Source organism: Heterocephalus glaber, unplaced genomic scaffold (assembly GCF_053883595.1).
Source record: "Heterocephalus glaber isolate CG9 unplaced genomic scaffold, H.glaber_assembly_v1.0 deba00001497, whole genome shotgun sequence".
Classification (NCBI taxonomy): Eukaryota; Metazoa; Chordata; class Mammalia; order Rodentia; family Bathyergidae; genus Heterocephalus; species Heterocephalus glaber.
Genome location: NW_028258320.1, coordinates 54,018,892 through 54,039,943, shown reverse-complemented (window position 1 = coordinate 54,039,943; position 21,052 = coordinate 54,018,892).

The window sequence follows — 21,052 nt, the reverse complement described above, 5'->3', positions numbered from 1 at the left end:
TCCATAGTGACAATGCAGAGAATTTGACAACCTGATAAATAAAAATTGGTCCCTCTAGATGGTGTCCCCAGGAGCAGGTGGCCAGGCTTAGCCCTATTTGCAGTCCTGGGTCAGGGGCACAGGGCCTGGAGACACGGCCAGCAGCCCATTAACAGAATAGCCCCTGGCTGCAAATGCATGTTTTATTGCTGCTTGGCACATCTTCACCATGCCAGAGTTCTGTTTCACCATGTGTTCTGTGTTTTCTGAATATGGATCCTCTGGTTCATTTGTCTCAGTAAAGATAGTTCCTTTGACTGTATTTGAAAGAAATTTTTTATCTTAACAAATTACATGTAATCACTACTCAGGATTCTTCAATGCCAAGACATGATCTAGGTAAATGTGAATGTATTTTTTTCCTGATAGACTGTACCTCTTCAAGTGCTGGAAAGAGTCTCACAATGATACTCATGTGACTGAGGACATATGTATTCTTTAAAACCTCTATTCTATGATATAAAAAAATAAACTAATTTTTATTCTAAAATTTAGCAGAAGGCATCAATAAGCTGAAATTTCACTCATTCAACTGTGAGATAAACTTCTGTTCTCTCTCAGGTTGATATTTTCCAGTATTTCCCTTCGAACAAATAGTAAGCAAGCTCATGACCCCACACAGATAATAAGCAGCTAATGTTTTGACATAATGCATGAAACCATTGCAAAACTTACAGACTCACCGCCAAACAGCACAGGTAGTAACCCACATGGATTGCACCAAGCAAATTTCCAAATACATTTACAATCAACACTAACTCACAATTTAAGGGCTTCTTCAGGCAGCTGCACAATAATGACCTAAAGAACTAAGCTGTGTGCAATAAATGCTCTCCCATCTTCTGTCCTATGAAGCCATTTTCCTTCTTGTCAGCACAAAGAAATACCATTACAAGCATGTAATTTCTCCTGAACACGCCATGTGTTGAAAAGAAGCATTGAGAAGAAAGCAAGAGCAGCCTGGTGCCTGAAAACAGATTTATGATCCCAAGTGGGGGCTAGTAGGGACCTCAGATGTTCTATCTTAGACCTTTTATCTTGGTGTTATGGAATTAGAGATTAAAGAGGAAAAGGCAGGCTGACAAGTTCCTGGCTTGGAGCACTGCAAGGAAAAGCACCTATAATTCAAATCCCAATTTCTCAGATTGAGCTTCCCTTTCTGGCTTTGACTCAGCATCCTTTGTCTGTGTCATCTGTCCTCCAAGCAGAAAGGCCATCTGGGAAAGTGACTTCTATGACATTCCAAGTCAACAAAGGATAAGGTGGAGGCTGAGACCAGGGAATCCAGCTGTGACATACATCTGTAAGGTGCTTCTGTATCTATGTACAGAGCCTCTGCCCAGGAGAAGAACAAAGAAAAATGAGTCACTATGTGGCTGCCTAACTAGGTCATGATGGGAAAACATGGGCCAGAGGCAGGACACTTCCTGCATTCCAGTTAGAGGCAGGGAAAGCTCTACTTCTCAGGCCCTCATGGCCTTAGCTGGAATAGGCACTCAGCAGACCTTGCTGGATTTCTGGAGAACACCTTTTCTGTGAACAAGATCCTGAAGGGTGAGGTTTAGAAGTATAAGCTTTAGAGTCAGGCACAAGGCAGAGACTTGGCTTGGAACTTCAGAGTAGAACAATTTGGGCAAGGAATTTAAGCTGTCCAAATGTTTTGCTCAGGGTCTGGAAAATGGGCTCTCAAACAATGCCAATTATCATGGTTAGGTTTATATTATAGACTTTCTTAGTGTGTTTAGATTTTGTTTATTTCTTTCCTTTTCTGGTCTTAAGAAGTAATGTAGATGGAAGAAGAAAGAGGAAGAGAGAAAGGAGCTGAGAGATGAAGTTGAAAATTGTCTCAATACCCACTGCTAAGGACTCATTGCCCTAAAAAAAAAATCTGGGTCTCACACCCAACCTTCATCAGCTCCAACAGACACCCTACATCATACCATGCTCTTCTTTCCAAGCTTGACTTTTTCAGGTGGATTTACTGCATCTGCTTGTATACCTACAGCTTATTTAAAAATTTTTAGTTTTTTTAATTCATTAAGTTTATTGATACATTTTAGGTATTCACAATATGATGACATTCATTTTTATGAAAAAAGTAGTGTTGGAAGATTCTTGAGAGTCCTTTGTTTTAATTCCCCTAAGATTGATCAGTGCTTTCCTGCTGCCAACATTACCCTTTTAGCTTGTCCTTTACTCTGTGCTCTGCCTGTTCCCTCCATTTTCTCCCCTTTGGGGATAATTTTGGTTATGTTCACCATCAGAGTGCTCTAGTGAACAATCTTGAACACTCAGTATGTTTGATTAAAATAACAGTGGAGAGAAATTAATACAAACTTTCCAAGTGGTTGTACTGATTCCCACCCACAACTGGCAATGCATAGATGTGTAGATGTATACATTTACACAGTGAACCCACTTCTTTCCAATGTTTGGTCTGGTTGGTGTGGTCTGATGCCTGTTCCTGCAGCCAACTAGGTGTAAGTCTGGTTTCAGTGAGGTCATGGTCAGTGTTCCCTGATCATGGGTGACTGTAGCATACCCTTACTAGCCTATTGACTACATGGGTTTTTTTTTTCCTTTTTCCTAACTGGCTGCCCTGCTAACTTTCCTATGCAGCCGTGTGTGTTTTCTCATTGATTTGAAGGAGTTTCTTATTTCTTCTTTATACCAAACTTTTGTCAGCTTTGTGATCATTTCTCCCACTTTGGTGCTTGCCTTTGCATTTCATTTTAGAAATGTAAGAAGCAGATAAATGTGCATTGTAAATGACCTCTGGGTTCTTTTCACCTTATCTCCAATTCTTTGAGGGAAGGAATAGAGTGGAGCAGAACAACACTACTTCCCATTTGTTTCTAAATGCTGGGTGAGCCAAAGACCCAGCAAATTCTAGCAGAACCACAGATAAGAGGTAGTTAGGTTAGAGGTCCAGAACTGGGGGCTTGATTCGAATTCTGACCCTCCTGGTTTATCATCACTTCATTGTCTCTCATTTGCAAGTTCCTTTATAGAAATACAATTTAAAATTAAATTACATTGGGCCAGGGATTTAGCTCAGTGTTTCCACCGCTTGCCTTGAAAGTGCAAGTTCAATCCCCGGTACCAAAAAAAAAAAATTAAATGACATCAACTTAGTTTCCTCTTAGTGGCCCTTGGAAGACAATAAACACGAACTAACTGGTGGTTTATTATTGGTTATAAAATCAACAGTACCACTTACTGGGCACTTACGCAGGGCCAGAACCATTACTCATAAAATCTTCAAAAATTGCCTTAGTGAGTTACTTATTACCAGGGTAATCAGCACTCTGATGTCACAGTCTATAACTGCTTTTCTCTGAGAACAGGCAGGCAGGTTGATAGCTACTGACCATCTATTTTTTTAACTTGCTATTATCACAGATTTCCAAATCAATGAGAATTAGGTGAGCATCTCAATTTATCATTCTCAAATCATATTAAAAAGGAATATTTCAAAACTCAAGGCCCCAGAAACTCCCAGAACCCTGCTACTTTCAATATGACAGGAAGAATCCCGGTGTTAAAATTGCTTCCAATATACAAATGGCCCTGTCATACTTCAAGAGCCAGAGAGCCAGTACTTAAGGCACATAACCCTCCATGATTTGAACAGCCCCTATCCATCAGGCCTCAAGGAGCTGAGCCAGGAGGTCTGGTGAGCTCAGAAGCAATGGCTCCTCCTTTTTGATAGTCTGAGGGAATCTGGGCACTGAGCAGCCTCATTATCAATAGTAACGTGGGCCTCGGGTTCTGTCAGCATCAGGAGGGGCCTCTCAATAGACTATAGGTCTCTCTGGTAAGTCTGTCTGGTGTGTGTGTGTGTGTGTGTGTGTGTGTGTGCTTGTGCGTGCTTGAATAGAATACTCAACGGGCAGATAGGATAAGGGTAGGGACTTCTGGGGCTCCCCTTGGTTCCCACTTGAACTCCAATTGGTCATTGTGGACTGTCCCTTTTAATCTCCACTGGAGTAAGTCCTGTACAGCTTCAGCTCATATCTCCACCTCTAGGGTGCTCCTTTTTCCAACAGTACATAGAAGGGGAAAGAAGAGTAAGGCAGCTGACCTCTGCCTGGAGAGAAATCTGCTGCACACAGAGCTCCCACCATGGTCTGCGACTGAGGACCCTGTGGAACACAGCTTGCTTCTTCATACATTTTCACTTTAGCCCATTTCTGCTTCCCCAAGGCAGGAGGTCACTCTAATGAAGTCTTTGGAGTTAATAGGGCAAGTACTATGCTTGAATTACATATGGACTGGTACAGAAGCTTGGAGGCAGTGGGCAGGGGAGTTAGCAGATGTATGAATTACTTTTCTCATTGCTGGGACAAAATACCTGACAGTCAAAGTTAAAGGAGGAAAGATTTATTTAGCTGACAGTTTATAGAAGTTTCAGTCAATAATTGGCTTGCTCCAAAGGAGGGTGGCATGGCAGAAAGGCATTGCAGAGGAGAAACAGTTCATGGAAGGCAGAAGCAAGCCATCAGCAACAATAGCAGCTTCTTTCTGTTGCTTTTATATTCTATCTAGGCTACTCGGTTTGGAGCAGGTGTCAAACCAATCAATGACTAATTTAGTATACACCCTTAATCCCAGCATCGCACATTCTAGATCCAGCCACTTCTGAAAAAGCCCCACCTGTGACTCCATGAGGCTTTGAGGGTATATCTAGACACAAATCATAACACTAGCTACGTGGCCAGGGAGCTCAGCAGGGCTACTGGGAGACAGTGATCCATAAGTAGGGAAAGTAGGAAAGAATATTTCAAGTGGCAAGAAGAATAGGAACAAAGGCTCTGAGGCTCCCAACCACTCATCAGCTGGGAGGAAAACAAGCTGTCAGAAGTATCTGATTTTCCAAAGGTTTCACAGAAAATACAAAGAGAATTTGGACCTAAGCCTCCTACACACTAATTCAGAGCTTACCCATTCATCTGGCTGTACTTCCCACTGTGTGCCCCAGTGCCCCTAAAATGATCATGTCCTCCAGAATTTCAAGTCAGTGTTGTGTTTCCTCCACCCAAGAACTGTGCATGGTCATTTTCTGATCCCCATGTGTGACAATACAGCCCTGGAGATGACACTAGAAAGAGTCATGGTCCCCCTTAGGGCACTTGTGAAACTCACCTTTCCAAGCTCTCCCCTGCTTTCCAAGTATCAGTGTGGCCAAAATTCAGCTAAAGAGAAGAGGGTGAGAGGGATGCAGAGGGCTTTGAGCTTCTGAGAGCCATCTCTTTCTGTCCTCTTGAGTCTGTACAAAGAGGCAGTAGTACTTTTGTTTTACCAAAAAAAAGATCTTCAAGGTTAAGTCATAGTCCAATGCCATGCAGCTGGAATGAGAACCAGTACCTCTGACTACAGAGCCTGCTTTTCCCATTGGATCCTTAGCTTTATGGATGCTGCACTCTGGGGCCCAAGTTTGAAACCCCCATTCTGTGAACCTTGACCCTTGCCTTCCATGGCAATGAAAGCATCACAGGAAGTCAAATTGTTGCTCCATGCCCTTCTAGAAGTGACTTTCTCCTCTCTACTTATGGCTGGGTCATAGTCATAGCCGCCCAGGAGAAGAGCAGTATCAGCATTTGGGACCAAAAGCCTGGAGGCAAGACCTCAGTTCATGAACTTGCTTCCTGAGACCCTGCCAATGACCGATATCCTTGTGATGGACCACTGACAATAGGAGTGTTACAGAGAGGGAAAGGTCTCTGATCCCTGGGAACAAGGATAAATAAAGCCAAGTACTGACTAAAGTATTGCAGGTAACTAGCTGCCAGAACAGCCCTGATGATCACTAGATCATAAGTGTCCCAATCTGCTGCTGCTGTTATTCTCTGAGATAAAATCTTCTGGTGATGTGAGGCAAGAGCATTTGGAGGTTAACATGTGGGGCCAGTAGCGAGTATGGATTTGTTCCAACTGTAGCTGGATAATGCTCTGCCAATTCTTGCCCAAGGTAACCACCCTCAGAGTACATAGACCTGTGGTCTGGTGAGGGCTGTAGAAGACAAAATGTTCTACTATAGAAGACAAGATGTTTGACTCAGACACAGTAGGATATGTCTGGCCCTGTCCAGCTGGATTCTGCTTTTGCAGAGAGGTTTGGAGACTAAACCAGGGACTGGCTCTCCTTCCTCCAATAAGCATCTCAGGGCTCAAAGGGAAGGATGGGAGGAAAGGGTACCATACACCATACAGCATACCCTGGTGCTTGGAAGGATTCTGAGATTTCATAAAGAAAATATAAGCCAGCCTTCAACTTAAACATCTGTCTAAATAACAGACTAAAAATCAAACTAAGGAAGATGTATCTAAATGATTCCCAAGCCATTATAACTAAAGTAATAACCATACATTTTGTGATGATGGGAAATAACAATTCTACACCCAGTGACTAGTGCAGCTTTTCATCTTTCATTGTTATCTCTTTTGTGAAGTGCTAGTTCTCCAAGTGTTGTGGTGAACATCATCCCAGCAGTGCTGGGGTACCTGGTTCCCTGTAGGAAGCTTGGAAGACAAGTATGTCTGTGCCATGTGCAGGCTGCCTGTGGAGACCTGGGCCACTAGCAATCTGATGCAATTACCTTGCTTGCCCCAGGTCCGGAGTCTTTTTATGGAGTCCAGAGACCTCAAATTGAAATAGATGATAAAGGGTCCCACTTTTCACAGTTATTTCTCTGTATAATTCATTGAGTTCTTGACAGGAGAGAGAGAGAGAGAGAGAGAGAGAGAGAGAGAGAGAGAGAGAGAGAGAGAGAGGAAGAAGAAGAAGGAGGAGGAGGAGGAGGAGGAGGAGGAGGAGGAGGAGGAAGAGGAGGAGGAGGGGAGGAGGGGAGGGGGAGAGGAGAAGAGAAGAGAGGAGGAGAGGAGAAGAAGAAGGAGGAGGAAGAGGAGGAGGAGGAGAAGGAGAAGGAGAAAGAGAAGGAGAAAGAGAAGGAGAAGGAGAAGGAGAAGGAGGGAGAGGCTTTGACCAGAAGCAGTGCTAACTTGTTCAAAGCTGGGCAGGGAGGAGGGCTCTATGACTGCCCTGCCAAACACATGGCTGTGAATTACATGAAACCCCTAGGCTGCTGAAATCACCAATGGCCTGAAAAGGGTCCCATCCTTCCTATGCCTTCTGCTTCTGGACTTGTGGTCTGAGGAGCCACTTACTCTCTAATATGGAAAATGTCTAAAAAACTTAGGTCCCTTCAGCCATGGTGATTTCTGTCTGATTCTGAAAAGAGTACCCTCACCATAATTCCAGGCTACACATCCAGGTGGGGTGTAGATTGGGGTCTGGAGCTGTAATACCCAGTGTGGGTGTCTATACTTTCAGAGTCTCCTACTTCTCTCCTAGTTGAGACCACACCCCTGCGTTCTGCCCCCATATTCCCACCACAACTTCCTGGTGTAGTGTGCACCCTCACTTCCTCAAAAGTCCCTCTAGTACCTTTGAAGAATAAACTCCCAGGGGCAGGACTTCTCACATTTGTCCTGGTTGCCCTTGTTCTTCATATGCATGATGCATACAGGCTTCTCAGTGAAAGACTGTGGAAGAAACAGATGGAGGAAAGCATGAACATGAGCGCAATGTCTACATGAGAGGTGCAGGGACACACAGTAGGTGGTATTGATGAATCAGACAAAAGCAAGGTCCAGTTGGCTAGTGGGGCTGGGGCAGCTCCCAGGATTCATCTCCGCTGCGCTCCTGTAGGATCCTCAGCATCACTGAATGATACTTGGGAGATGCCATTAAAGTCAACTGCAAAGCAAATCTTAAATAAAACTCTTCTGGGAATGATGGCTTAGATCTGTGCATCTCTTTTTCTAATGGAGCAGGCGGCTTTCTTGCCCACAATCTTTGCTTTCCAGTTTAGCATTGAAGTTGTGTCCTCAGGCCTGGGTGGGGAAGGTAGATTGCATTGGTGGGCAGGCCTGGCTGTTCTTGGTGTTGTTAAGGGGTGCCATGGGTGGGACTGGGCTCTTGAAAGCTACTCTTCACTGCTTGACTGTTTTCCTCTTGGCATTCCCCTCCTGAGACTGCATAGGTACAATCAGGACATAAGTGTCCCTCTGTCTCTGGCGCCATGGAGGACCCATTTCTGTGTGTGATACACAATGTACTGGATCAAAAGACACCTACTTCCTGGTCAGCACATGTGGGCCAACACAGGGACAGCTGGAGTATGTGTGGGGGCACTAGAACCAGGAGGGCAAAGTTCTGATGCAAACTTTATCACCACAAGGTAACTCATGACCTCTCTATCAGCTTTTTTATGAAAAGTCAGGCTAATAGTGACTCAAAGATGAACAATTAGTTGGATTGCCAAGGTGAGGGGTTACACACACACACACACACACACACACACACACACACACACACATATATATATATATATATCTTCTTTGCTCTTTTTCCAGCAAATGACCAGCAAGACCCATGCTGCAAATGTATTAATTGGATAAATAATGAAAGTAACCGTTAACATATTGTAGGATCCTGGATAGGGTCCTGGAACATAAAAATAATATTGGTAAAAAAAAAATACCTGATGAGATCCAAATCAAATTAGGAGTTTACCAAATAGCAATGGACAATTGTTAGTGTCAGTCATCAGGAGAGCTAGGTGAAGGGTATACTAGAACTCTGTACTCCACAACTTTTGTTAAATCTAAATTATTCAAAAGTAGAAAGCCTATTAAAAATAATGAGTGAATGGGCCCATGAAGTCTGGTGGTAGAATGGGGGTGGAAGGTGACTTCCTGCTGCTTCTTTTTCTGGACTGCATGACTCTGGGTGCACAACATGCACCTCCAGTCTGATGACACCTGCAGCCTTAGCTGCATACACACTGCCTGCTCTCCTTGCTGAGCCTCTGTGCTCTTCCTCGTAACCCAATACAGATATGCACATGTGCATGTACACACAGGTATATGAGCACACACACGCACATGCACACACATGCATACATGAATTTCCGTCTTGGGTCTCCCAGGGACTGGTTAGTGAAGATGCCTGTAAACACAGCCTCAGGGACATGAAGAAGGTGTGTGCTCTGGGGTCCATGATAAATTGTACTCAAGGCTTCAAAGCCTGACATATCTTGCAGAAGTTGTTGAAGGTCAGGGGCTCTAGAAAGTGGCCAGCAATTAACATGCTCACCTGAGGACTTGAGGGAAAGGTTACCTTTCTGACACAGTTTGCAAGAGGCTATGGAAGTTACAATACAGATTATATCAACTTACAATATCCCCAAGCCAATTTCAGCTAAGTTATCATAACTTTTGCAGGAAACCAAAGCAGCAACTATAGGCAATAAAAAGTATTGTTTCTCTGTTTAAACCTAGTTTCTGCTTATGAGGATTCTACCCAAGAATATTACTTCTCATCTCTGCCACTGATTAAATAAAGTATTTTTAGCATTTCAGATTTTTCTTTTAAAGCTGTTCACTAGCTAAAGAATGGCTGTATTTACATAATGTGACATTTTTGTAGCTTGGTTCTTAAACTGGACAGATGTCTGATAGTATTGAGAACCAAGTAAATATTTGCATGTTTTGGTTTCTGCAGAGATAGCATGGGCTAAATTAAAAATTGTATCTCACAGACCATAAAGAGATTCAACACAAGGAGGCTCTCTGCCCTCTCTGTATCTGTCTTCCTATTGCCATTAGTGCATCTTGGCTTTTTAGGGGTGGAACCTAAATGTGCAAGAGAATATCCTTTTCAGCTAAGGAAAGGCAATGGAATCCACCATTCTTTCCTCCCTACATCACAGGGAGGGCCAGAATCCTAGATGTTAGGTCACTCACTGACTCACTATGGATACTGGAAAGAGTGTTTTTGCCTTTGGGAGTCAACACAAGGAGCAGCCAGCCCTCCCAGAGGTCAGCAGCATTGTGGCAGAGAGGCTGTGTTACCTGTCTGTGGCCTAGTTCATGGGGAGATCTTGTCATCGCCACCCAATCAAGACAGATGGAGAAAAAGAAAAAAAGAGACAAACTAGCAGCAGAGGACTTACTAAATAGGATGATAGGAAAGTCAGTGTTGGTGGGATTCTTCCACATCTGCAGTTTTCATCTGGTCCAAGGAGACATGAAGAGTCTCAAAGGGGAGCCAGAGGCAGAGACACATGTTGGGAGGATACATGTAGGCCTTGATGCTGCTGGGACAAGCACCTGCTCATAGCTCCACTTTCTTCACATCCCTGGGCTCAGGGGGGCAGTCTCTGCTCCTCCTGATCTGCCTTCTGAGCATCCTGAAGGAGCAGCTGTCCTCAGCTCCAGTCTCATTCTGCAGCCACTGTGGCTGCCAACCTAGTCCCTGGACTACAAACTGTGGCCTTTGTGTTCCCCATTGGGGTGATGAATCCAATTCCAGTGCAAATTCTTGGAATACCAGAGACAAAGCAAGCTGGTCTTCACTGGGCCTCTGGGTGGGACCTGTACCTATAAGAATCAAAAAGAGGGAACAGAGGGCCATGGCCTTTTACCTGCAATTCCAAAATCCAAAAAGCTAACACTTTCTTTTTTGTCATTATAACCAAAAAAGAATAGACAGCAAAGCATTCTCTGATCTGATGTACAACTACTTGTAACCTTAATTCATTTCTCTTAGTGTGCCTATTCATATCTCTGGAGCAGTATCAATGAGCGTGATGGTTGCTGCCCACACAGTGTTGGGGGTGTTGTTTAACACACAGACATGAGCTTCCGCCATCCACAGCCTCAACTATGCATTCTGACAGGTTTGCTGCACAGAAGGGCTGGCAAATGATTCATCTGCTTTTTTATGTAAGCTGTGCATAAGCAATGCAAAAGTTGCCTTACATTTTTTTTAGTAAGAGAATATTTTTAAAAGTTATTCCAAGATAAAGATTGCACAGTATACAGCATGGCAGGACTGAAAATATGACTGTACTTTAGTGAAAAAGAAAAGGTCTTTGCAAGATTAAATTGCTCCTGCATAGAATTTGAAACCCACTGCAAACCTCTGGTTTGGCTCAAGAGCTTCACGACATTTGCATATCTCACCCTTTGTGGGTCTCTGTTGACAAGAAGTGAACTGTGGATAATTAATTGAGGCCACTGGAAGAGCAAAAGCATCAGGGAGCAGAGAAATAGTGAGAGGGAAGGTGATTGATAGTGTGTAGCTTAACATCAAGAACCAATTTGCTAGGAAAAAATATTGGATTATGTAAAACCAACCTACAACTCAACTCATGGTGATGAGTTTTTATTCTCAGTAAACAAAAAAACAAAGTTTCTGCATGTTCTCAAAATTACTTGCTTGACTTACAGCTTTCAATTTGACAGAAGTTTTTTCATCACCTATTATGGAGAAAGAAAGAGAGAAAGAAAGAGAAAGAAAAGAAAGAAAGAAAGAAAGAAAGAAAGAAAGAAAGAAAGAAAGAAAGAAAGAAAGAAAGAAAAGAAAGAAAGAAAAGGGGGAAAGGTGGACACTACCCTGGATACATCAATGCCAGATCTGAATACATCAATGCCAGATGAGTGGCTAGTGCAACAGAGACCTCATCATTCTGATGGTTTGAGATTCTGCCATGGGGCTGGAAGGTTGGAGGCAAGGCCAAAACACACTGAATTTAAATGTCTGTTGGTAAAAGTCATAGCATGTTTTTGATGAGATGATGCATCTTTTCAGAAAACCTAGCTGTAAGGAGAAGCACAGTAGCTTAGAGAAGCCATGAGCATGCTGGCTGGATTGAATTCGACTCTGCAAACTGCGAGGAGGTAGGGAGCCTTTGAGAATAAGGCCTGGATAAACCAACTCCATGGAGCTGGCGGAGTTCAATGCCAGGAAAGGTGTTCATTTTCTTGTTCTTATTATCTTTTCTCCTTCCATTATAGTCCAAATTGACTTTCATCCATTTGAGTCATACCTACTGTAAGACTACAGGTCATTCAACAGAGTCACCGAATGTTTGCCAAACATCATGAAGAGCAAGACACTTTTCCTACTTCCATGGTGATCACAGGTCAGCAGAAGATTTCACTCAAATGCTTTTGAGAATATATTAACCCACAGACACACCTACATCATTCTCCTTGCTTGTTTCTCCACACAAAGACCTCCCTGCTCTCATGTCCTGCTCTGGCCACTTTGCTGCCTCCTGCAGAACCTCTGAGCAGCCCACCATGGCCTTCTCTGAGAAGAGAGTAGGTACTGGATTCTGGTCAAGGGCAGCAACAAGGACAAGCAGTAGCGACTTTCAAGCACAACAATAGCCAGAGAACATTTGCTTGGACATGCCTGTATAGGATCTACTTGGCACACTGGGAAGAGTCTGGTTTGGCTCCAACCCATTACAGGACAAGGAGAGGTAGGAATGACATTTGAAGAAAGTGCCTAAGCCATTGCATAGACAGCTTCTTGTAGCACAGAAAGTTGAGCACTCAGGAGTCATTTAAGGTCCAGTCTGTGTTTGGCACACATAATCTGCCTTCTGGTGGCAAGGTGCTGACTTGATATAGCTGGTGGTGAAGAACAGGGGTGGGAGCTTCTGAGATAGCACAGTGAGAGCTGATGAGAGTCTTAATGGGCACACTGGGAAGGAGAGGGTGAAAGAGGCAGCCTGAGGGTCTCAGTTGCAGCCTTACTGCACAATGAGCCCCAGCCCCAGCAGGTGGCAGGGCTTACTATACCTCTCAGGACCCAGGTTCTTCCTCAGAGAAAATGTCTTTTGGGATCTGCTGATGTCAAGGCAAACTTTGTTCTTTCCCTGTCCCCAGCATAGGGAGCTCTGAGTCTTTGAAGATAGAAATCTTTGGAAACAGCCCAATTGCCTATCAATTGGAGATAAAGAAAATGTGGGTTTTTAAAAATAAAATGGAGTACTACTAAGCCATAAAGAATGAGAAATTAGAGACATTTATAACTAAATGGATGCACATTGAGGTCATACTCTTAAGTGAAATAAATAGGTCACACTTGTAAATATAGAATAGCTTCTCTGCTGTGAGAAATTAAAAGTGTAAATAAGGATCAAAAGGTATAATAGATAATGTGAAATAGGAAGAAAAGGTGCAAAGGGGAAGGGGAAGTTTGAGGGGTAGGGGAAAGGAAAGAAGGGAATGGAATTAATATGAGAAAAGGAAAAAATGGAAACAAAGTCTTTGTAAATAGGGAGGGCAGGGGAATGGAGAAAAAATAAGAACCAAGATATATTATGCAAAGGTACAAATTTCCAATGATGAGTGTCATTATATTGTATACCTAAAATGCACCAATAAAATTAATTTAAAAAAAAGAAATCTCAAGTGTCATAGGTTGTGTGATATGGAGACCTTGAAGAAACCTCATCATTTGACTTCATGGAATTATTTAGTTTTCCCAAAATTTCCATCTAGCTGGGTTAATGAAGATTTAACCTCAGCTGTTCTTGAGGATCCTGTGGGGCAACATACCTTTGAGACATGGGCAGTCCCCCAGAACTGCAAAGGGAGGAAGGAGCTATCCTCTGACAGGGGGATAATGTATTCAAAGCTTCAAGCTCAGCAGTAGATGATGGCAAGGACTCCACTTTGTCTCACCCTGGATGGCTGAAGATCCCAGGACAGCATTTTCACCTCCTCTCACCTGGATCCCACATCAAAATGGAGCCAATTCGTCCCCCATGAGGAGAAGACACCAGTGGCCAGTCCCAGTCTGGCTGGGCTTTGCCATTTGTCATTCTCTGTCATTGTCTCTAGGGAACTTCCTGGCCTTCGTTGGTCCTCTGGGTCCTGCTGGCACAGCAACTATGTGTGAAGAGAGGGATGCCTTTCCTGGGTCCCATGGGGATGGAGGTGCCTTAAATTCCTGGGATTCTTCACACATTTTCCAGGACACTGAGTTTTGAAGAAACAGAATTGAGCATCCAGATGCACCAGCTGGGCCCCTACAGGAGCGGGTGGCCCCAGACTGACTGGCATCCTGTCTTGTCCACCTCTGTGTCTCCATGCCCTAATGGTACATATGCAGAGGAGGCTCCAAAGCCTTCTGGTTGGAGAGGTTGGGAGTTTTCTCACCAGCTCCCCAGTATCCTCAGGCCCCTCCTGGGCCTTCTGGCTCCCAACATGAGAGGACATAGCCCTGCCATTGGTCATACTCCTCTGGAGTCTCCACAAATTCATGGATTTCATTACCCTAAAATAGCAACTTCTAGGGCTTATTCATAGGGCCAATAAAGTTTCTTTGTTTCAAGTCTAAACACTTGAAACAAAGAGGGTTTTTTAGCTGGTAGAGTTTTCAAACAATTTTTCAGAGCTATAGTTCTCAGGAGTAAAATCTCTCCAAGGATTTCCAAATTCCAGATAGCTTCAGTTTCATCAAAAGGCAAGTCCAGGAGCCCTGAGGCATAGAAGTTCACTCCAAAGGCGAGGAAAAAGACCGCAGGGTATGACTTAAGAAGGGTTCTCGGCCCTGTCTGCACATCAAAACCTCCCACCAAGCTGTAAAGAAATACCATTACCCAAGTCCTACCCTGGGTCAATGAAATCGATCCCTAGGGTGAGTTCAGGGCATCCGATGGCTTAAAGAGATCTTAGCTAATTCTAATTGCAGCCAGGGTTTAGAACCACCACGCTAAGGACAGACTCTTCCTCCACTCCTGGAAAAGGGATCTCAGTTGAAGCCAGGTGGAGAGGAAAGAGGGTGGAGGGAAGAGATCAAATTTGAGAGTCATGGCTCCTGCTCACACAGTTCATATTCTTAAAAGTGGTGGTAGTTGGAGGCAGAATAACTGAGTCAGTTTGGAGACTGGCCCTGCCCTTCTCAGGGACTAACCTGGGACACAGCAAGCTCTTAGAAAAGTTTCTGGGAAAACAAGGACCAAAAGATACTGGCCTATAAACATCCACAAAAATACTTTCAAAATAAAAGATGGATTTAGTAAGCTCTTAATTTCCAGTTTCCTAAACCTCTGACTCAGATTACTCCCTGATCTTCTCCCAGCAAGGAGGCAGGTGAATCTGGGAGCTGGCTGCTGAGGACAGCAGGAAGAGAGAAAGGCTACAGGACAGCTGGCTGAAGTCAGGTAGACAGGGTGGTTGTACCTGAGGCATGGGCACAGACTGCACTGATGAGAGCAGGCCCATCTGCAAGGACCAATGGGCAACTTAGCAGCTGCAAACAGATGGAAGAGACACAGGGTGTCGTCTCACCCTGGATCCCAGTAAAAATGCAGAGTCTGAGTCTGAAGGTCAGCATGGGGTCTAAGCTGAGGTTCACGGACCACATTTTGAGTAGCAGGATACTGGCTAGCTGATCTATTACATAGATTACCATCTGCAGTCTGCTCAAAGGTGCCCTGAACTCCATGCTGAGAGCTGATTGTGACACCAAAGCTAGACAGTGCTGGATAAAAGGCCAGAGAGATGCTGGATCATGATACATCAATAATGTCTGGGTTTCCAGTCCATGGGATGGATCTCATGAGGGCCATCAGGATCATAGTTTTAGAAGAGTTTGCCTCTCAGCTCCATTCTTTGTTCAAATGAATCAACACTATGGCTCACCAATAACTGACAAAGCAGGAACCACTAACAACTGATTTGTGTGTTCTCACTCTTTCAACTGTTCTTGGGTTTTCAGAGTATGAAAATCTGAATCCTAACAGAAGAAAAACTGTTCTGATTTCAGAAAAATAGTCAGTGTCTAGTTGTCATTGTCCACGGGATGAGGAATTTTGTATTTCTTACTATGCTTAGAGACTTGCAAGTGGGCCTGGTGTCTGTACACTCAAAATGGCCTTTTCTTGTAAGTGGTAGACTTAATAGATATATCCATTGGGTAGACTGTGGAAGATCAATTTGCTGGAGAATATGGGCAAGTCTATGGTAATACTCATCAAAGGTGGTGCTGGAAATAAATGGTTTCCCTGATTCACTACCACATGAATTTCTCTTTGAGCCTCAGGCTTTACTGAGTCTTCCAGCAGGAGTTTTGGTGATGACTCACAACCATTTCTGGTGACTTAGTAGGTGTCTGGGGCTGAGTGCTAGGGATTCAAGTTCAGATTGATACAGACTGAGGACCTACTGCAACCACAGACATACTCTAAGACCTGCTTAGCCCTGATTTGTGATGATTTTTTGGTACAGGAAGCAGAGGGTGAGCTCCTCCAGTAGGAGGGAACAGAATGTTTGGCTGGGGTTTAGGAACTAAAGGAGCCAGGGCAGAAATAGAGAGCTGGGTGTCAGGAGCCAGGGCATTAGAAGAGGTATCTGGAGGTGTTTTCTGTGAGGACATCAAGAGATGTTTGGAGTCACAGTGCTCAGACAATGGCTTCTGCTTCATGGTAATCTTCTATAACAATTTCAAAGAATGTTTTGTTAGGAAAGCTTTAGTTGGCCATCTTCACTCAGTCAAGGTCCTCAAACAAGACCAGTGCATATTTTTTGACATCCTACAAACTGCACAGGCTTTCTGTGGGCTTTAACATGATCTGGTCACAACTAGGTCTGAAGCTCTACTTTCTCCTCACTGCCCATTACCATGTTTCCAATTTTCTAGGGAAGTGAAACAAAGCCTTTGGTCTGCGTAGGTGATTCTGCCTGTCAGAATATTGTGCAGTGCAATGGACAATGTTCTGACAGAACTGTCTTTGTGACTACTAATCCCCTTGGCATCTCACCTGTGGGTTAACCTGTTGGGGGTGAGGCACATACTGCACCCTGCTTACCTGCATCAGCCAAAGCCACTATGACATTCAACCAGGTGTGGCTGAACTATGGACCAGTGATATTTCAGCATGTGAGAAAATCAAAGATAACATGATCTGAGACACATTCACATAAGTGGGTGGCCAGTACCCAAATCAGAAGACTCACTTATTTCTTTTCTAGGGTTGGTGACACTTCCAGGAAGGCACTTTATATTTTGCATGAGTTTTATATTTCAACAAAAAACAGTTGGGGAGAATATTTTATTTCATCTTTCCTGGAAATACACTTAATTTTAATGTGATTCCCAAATATCTGCTTGGATGTCCAGTAAAATTAATTCAGTTATGATTTCTCCTACAAAGTCGTGATACTACCAGGTAAAAATTAAGTATTTTATGTGTAGGCTTGATAAGTGAATGTCTTGATCGCACCTCATTTTCATAAGCTAGAATCAATCCTTCTCCTTGATTCAGTGGTTGACAGCTTCCATGCAGATTTCTCAGACTGTGGCTACTCTGTCTTCCTGGGTACTGTTCTCCAAGGACCATCAGCGCCATTTGCAGGAGTCTAGGGGCCAACTGCTATGCACCAAGCATTCTTATCATCTACTTTACAACCACTACATGAATGATGCTAAGTGTCTTGCCTTTTGGGACTTATAAAAGCTAGCCTCTTCCTCCACCAGAGCCCCAAGTTGTGGCTCTTATGCAACAGCTCTGGGGTCCCATGGAGCTTTTCAAATCAGTGAACTCCCATAAAGTCACTAATCCTTGGACAGCCTGAATGAGGGTGACTCTGCTCTAAAGGAAGCTCCTTTTCCTCTTCTTTCAGCCTCTTCAGGCTTCTTTTGGGTCTTTTAAATGTTTTCTTTCAGCAAGAAGCCCCCTGCAGGATTTCTTCAGTATGACTGCAGATGAAGAGGGAGGCTGTGAATTTACCTCTGGTATTTCTTGGGCTTTCTAGCCCTGGCAGATCAGAGAAAACTCAGGAAGTGATGTATTATTTAAGACTCAGTTACCTGCAAGCCTGGGGAAGCTTTCATAAGCTAAGATGAAGTCTAGCTGCTACTGGAGCCTCTGGAAAGAAAGATGTTTTCCTCCACCAGATACTAATATTCCATTCTTCAGGCCTGAGGGCAGCAGGACATGGAGTCAGGCAGGCCTGCCCAGGGCTCTGGGAAAGACACAATGACCATAGGCAACCAAACCCTCCTCTCTCAAGCTGAAATGGCTCATCAGGTGGAAACTTGATTCCTCCTTCAGACAACATTAGCAGTGCAAAACAGGAAACATAAATGATTCAAAAATGGACATTTTCAGTATTTTTTGAAATTTTTCTAGACTGGCAAAAATTATGAAACTTTAATGGATAATGCTATTGTATAGAGTACAATGGCTTCCTTGTACAGGAATGGGGTGGAGTATGCAAAACCCTCTGTGCTGTAAACCACATATATGTGATGACTGACATTGACAACCGCGGCACTTACTTGCTGAAAATTAACTGGTAGAAAACCCTGAGCCAGGCACAAGTGTACATCTGTGGCCTCCAATTCAGATATTCATCTCTACTTCTGTTGTCTGCCTTCACTAATCCAGCTCTCCAGGTCACATCTTTAGGCGGTCAGCCTCTGATAGGATTTCCGGCACTTTTCCTAGCCCTGAGTCAGAAATAGAGTAAATGACACTTGGACGACTGCTATAACAAAATCATTAAGTCCTGTACATACCATGAGCTGGCCTGTAATAGGATTTGGGGGATCTGTGAGTGAGGAGGCAGCTATTTATCTTTGAACTCCTGAGGTGTAGCTCTCCAGCAAGCGTGAAGTGCCTTGCATTTGGTTTTGGCATCCAAATGGCTGTTTGTTTGTTTGTTTGTTTGTTTGTTTTTCTGAGGTTATGTCAATGCCACTAAACACATCAGCTTCAGGTCACAGTTGGTTAGGACAAACTGTGTTGTTTGCCTTCTCTAATATTTCAGGCAACTAAGTGGGAGGACGTTTGTCTACTGAAGAAGCTTTTAAAGCAACATTGACAAAGAACAATGGCTTTACAGAATCTTCTGTTTTTGTAAGTAAGATATGGTCATTATTAATCACCAGCTGGTTCTGTTGGCCAACAGAGGCCAAGGCCTCATGAAAGGATGGAGCTAGAAAGTGAGGAGCCTGCTTTGCTGTAACCCACATTACCAGGAGGCAGATCATCCAAACTGCATACCCCTGGACAGGTGTGGGTGTACCCACCGGGACCGTGGGGAATCATCACATCACTGTACCCCAGCAGAGAGGGCTTACTACCCAATGCTCCAGCTTCTGCTCCACTGAGAACTAATGTCAGGTGAGGTTGGCTTCTGAGGTGACTGACAGTGGTATTTGGGTCAGGAGCTCGGCCCACCTCTCACATCCTTTTAAGCCAGACTCTGGGTTTTTATTTCTTACCTTGATGTTGGTGAGTCCCCCAGGACTACTTCAAGCATTCCAGCCTGAAGCTATAGGAACTTTATTACCTTTTTACAGAGCCTCAAAATAAAATGTTAAAAGCTGAGGTCAAAGGACCATCTGCAGCAGGACCAGACATCCACCATCTGGGCTGGAAAACATAGACTGACAGCCAGCCCTTGGCCAGGGTTCCTTGAATGAGCAGTGGCTGCTTCTAGGGCCTCCTCCCCATTCAGACCTTTGCTGGCCTGCACCCCAGGGCTTACAGTCTTGGGTCCTCTTTTTTCCATGGAAAGAAGCCCCAGGGCCCATTTTGTCCCTGGGATAGCCTGTCTGATGTACTAGATGGACTTGTTCATTTGCAAAGTTCATAGCAGATGTCTCACATAGATGGAAATGGGAGGGGCTGAGCAGCAAAGAAGGAGGTGGGCCCTACAGAAGGGTGGGGTGGATGGGTGAGTGGCCAGCAGGTGACAATTCCTCCCTTCTACCCTAATCCCAGCAGTGGGCTCTTTCTGGTTGGAGAGGTCACTGCAAATCTTCCTATTGTATATCCCTGTGTCTTCAATTATATCCCTGCTCAGTCTGCACATGCTCCTGCCCCCTTACCCAGCCAATGTGCCCTGCCTGAGGATATGGCCCATGTTCTATCTTGGACTTATCCATAACAGCTTAACTGCCTGGCTTTAGGGCTGTCACAAGGGCACCCAACCTCAGGGAGGCTGATGCATTTATTTGGTCAAAAGAAGGTATGTTTTGTCAAGGGAGTTTAGATGTTGAGTCTCTCTCATGGTGAAGGTTGGCTTTGCTTCCCACCTGTTCCACTCCTTACCTTAGTCATGGCTTCACCTCTTCAGGCCAGTTCACATCTGGCATAGGGGTCATGGTTCCCTGGATGGAGGGGTAGATGTCAGTCTCTGAGCAAAAGCAAGCAGATGTCCAGGAGTCTCCCCCTGGGACTCCTTTCTGGCCTCACACCTGCACGGACAGTGGGCAGCAACTTGAGACAGCTCCACAATATCACTTTCTGCAGGGATGGTAGGTCTCTCTCCCTATCCCTCACTGGCTTGTCAAGTGCTCAAACAGTTTCCACAAAAGGAAGATTGCTCCTGACCACCCTCATCATTTGGAATTCATGTTTGCTGACGTGTCCGAATTCCTCCTCTAGAAGGAGGGCCATGGCAGGTCACTGATGTGAAGGCCAGAGGTGTCTTCTGAATCCTTTTCAGCTGTGGACAAGGCCCAATCCACTGCAGACTGCTGTGACTGGGCCGCAGCAAAGTGGAGGGGAGAGAAACAGTCTCATGTAGGAGAATCATCTAAAGCCAGAAGACATTAGAACCTGGAGGCATCTAAGTGAGGAGCAGAATATTTTATGGAGACAGACGCAGACAGGGAAAGTAAAGTCCCACAATCACTCAGATCCTTTCTTTAAACAAGGAAAGGTAAGATCTGAACCACAACTAGGGTTAGCCTGACTTTGATTCATGTGAGGCTCCTGGCTTCCAGGACCAGCTCTATGTTTGTTATCCTAGCAGCTCCCACCCTTTCCCTTCACTGTTGCTTGTGCCAGACACAGCACCTTTCTGTCCCTTTGTGTTCAACCCCTGGGGGTTCCTGATCCCTAGCGAACTCTCCTGGATTCAAGGGTCACTCTGGTGTCAGCTTCTCCGGTCTTCCTCATCTTGCCCTCCTCCCCGACCTGTTCACCTGTGCTTCCCCGCCTCATTCCTTCACCATGATGTGCCATAGCATGCTGTGCCTCATCTGATTCCCCAGTGTGGCACAGACTTCTGGGGGTTGCCTTATGTCCCCACTCACTCCCAGGCATGATTTCCCTACACATGGCAGGCTGTCCCTAAATGGTTAAATAGGTGAGTGAACAGATGGAGAGATGAAGGACTTTATACACTT